This window comes from Lathyrus oleraceus, chromosome 5 (assembly GCF_024323335.1).
Source record: "Lathyrus oleraceus cultivar Zhongwan6 chromosome 5, CAAS_Psat_ZW6_1.0, whole genome shotgun sequence".
NCBI lineage: Eukaryota > Viridiplantae > Streptophyta > Magnoliopsida > Fabales > Fabaceae > Lathyrus > Lathyrus oleraceus.
The window spans coordinates 380931173-380933635 of NC_066583.1; the positions used below are offsets into that span (position 1 = coordinate 380931173).

Consider the following 2463-nt stretch of genomic DNA (forward strand, 5'->3'; position numbering starts at 1 on the left):
GATCCCCCTTTTTTATATCCTTTCTACCTAGGGTTTCAGATTGGTGTATAGAGATTCAAAAAGAAACGTTTTCGAAGTGCTTTTTGGTGCTCAGCTTTTGATTGCTCTCTTTGATGCCTGGATTCGAAAACGGTAATGTGAACAGTGTACTTTCCTCCTCTAATTTGTCTTGATTCCCAATTTGGGATTTCTTGTAATTTCTACAGTTTTGACTAATGGCCATGTTTTTACTGCAGTGAAAATGATGAAGATTCCAAAAGCGGTTCCGGTTTTGATCACAACTCTGTTTTGTACTCGGTTTTGGGTGGTTTCAGGTGGTGGCTCGGCTATGATGCTGAAGTTTGCAAAAACAATGGCTCAGGAACACTGTATCTTCGCATAATCGTTTGTATTGGTTCAGCAAGTATCTCCCAGCATTGGTTCAAGTCTTCGCTCAAGCGAGCTTTGTTGACCTGAAGCTTCCCAATTCCTTGAAGCTTTGGTAACGACTCTGATCACTAACTAATTTTGACTGAGAATCTTCTTCAGTTAATGATCTCTTACTATCACAGGTTGAAGAGCATGGCCGGACTGACTTTGGATGTTATAACAGTGGAAGTTACGACGAGACAAAAGAGGTTATTGCATTTACTTTCCTTATAGTTTCATCTCATCAATTCAATACTTCTCTGAACTTTTTCTCATATTTCACAGATAATAAAAATGGCCTCAGCCTCAGCAGCATCTCCATCTACAATCACTGTTGTAGGAAGCTCAGTCACCGGTTCCAAATCAAGGAACAACAGGAAGGGTCATAACGTGAGGTTCATCACAGCACTCAATTCTTTTAACGGATTGCAAGCTCAGCACAAAACTGTGGCATCACTAGGAGTTCCTGTTTCCAGTGAACTGGCTTTTGCAAAAAGTGAGGAGTTCAATATATAACGGAGGAAGAAGTGGTAGAGGTGGTGGTGCGCTCGCTTCAAAATGCAATGTTGCAGGTGAGATTTTTCAGATTGCGGCTATTATGAATGGATTTACTCTTGTTGGTGTTGCTGTTTCGAGAATTTGGAGAGACTCATACGCCAAATCCTTTATTTGCATCCTGAATGACGCTTCATCGGGAGAATCGATGCAGTGCCACCACCTCTTTTTGTATCCCATTGATATTCTTTGAAATCTTGTGACCACTTGTGATATTGAATGCAGGAATATGAAACATTAAACATTATTACATGATTTTCGAGTCTTGGCTCTTGTCTCAATGAAGTGATACGCATTCGCCTGTCGCCGGTTCTCATGACGGTAAGTGTAGTAACTTATTCTTTTCTTGTAATCTCAGAATTTGAAGCTTGGGAATTGACTCCAATAACTGCTAATCCTGTTTTATCCGATGAAATGGCAAGAACAGATTTGAGAGGTCGGTAGAGGTGTACTTGTATATTTGCGCGGACATGAAGGTAGGGGTATTGGATTGGGCCACAAGCTCCGTGCTTAAAACCTACAGGATGATGGGCGCGATACCGTAGAAGCCAATGAGGAGTTGGGATTGCCTGTTGACTCTAGGGAGTATGGCATTGGTGCGCAGGTAATAGATATACACTTATTGGTTCGATGATGAATCTCTTGCAATAACATTTGAACTGTTTTAATACATGCTGATCACAATTGTTATGGAATTTGAAATGCTACTATTTTTGCAGATACTGAGGGATTTGGATGTTCAATCTATGAAGTTGATGACTAACAATCCATCCAAATATATTGGTCTCAAGGTTTAACTGTTTCTGGTAGGATCCCATTGTTAACTCTTATCACTTCAGAGAACAAGAGATTTTTGGAGACAAAACGTGTGAAAATGGGCCACCTCTATGGCACGGAACATAACAGTGGCAATGTTAAAACCGATAGTGTTGAAGACTCAAATTCAAACGGAGTTACCAGCCTTTGAAGCCTTAGAAGAGGAAGTAGAAATTAACATTGCAGCTGAATCCAAAATGTGACAGTTGAATAATTCTATTTATGAATTGATTATTTGCATAATTGTTTTGCCCGGTTTTCTTCAACCAGTCACTACTTATTTAGACCTCATTCTGAAACTTAGTGTCATTCATTATAAGATAAGGCCATTGCCAAAATCAAATTCTGGTTTCCTCGTCTCTCTTTTGTTGTCTATTATAGAGATTCATCCAAACTATCGTATTGTATTGTGTCATTGGAATATATCAACCATGTTTCTTTCTTCATTTTTGTCATTGGCTTCTATAATCCATGATAGTAAGAATTACAAATTCTATAGCTATACTATGGTTTAAAAAAATGATTTGAAATTTGGTTTTACCATTGGTTTATTTATGACTTGGATGCCTGACTTTAAAAAAGAAAACAACTTGACTGACAATAAGGTTAACAAGGCCATGAAATGAGGGCACAAGGTTAGGGTTTGAAAGGGATATTCATGAATCACGTGGCATGATTGGCCAT

At 38.8% G+C, this 2463-nt stretch overlaps 1 long non-coding RNA gene across 1 annotated transcript; it reads left to right on the top strand.

The window, feature by feature from the left end:
* The first annotated feature begins 240 nt into the window (after nucleotides 1–240).
* On the top strand, nucleotides 241–1564 carry LOC127079817 (uncharacterized). The gene is made up of 4 exons (XR_007787955.1): nucleotides 241–481; nucleotides 552–980; nucleotides 1189–1284; nucleotides 1391–1564. It is a non-coding gene; the product is annotated as an uncharacterized LOC127079817 (long non-coding RNA).
* Nucleotides 1565–2463: the final 899 nt, after the last annotated feature.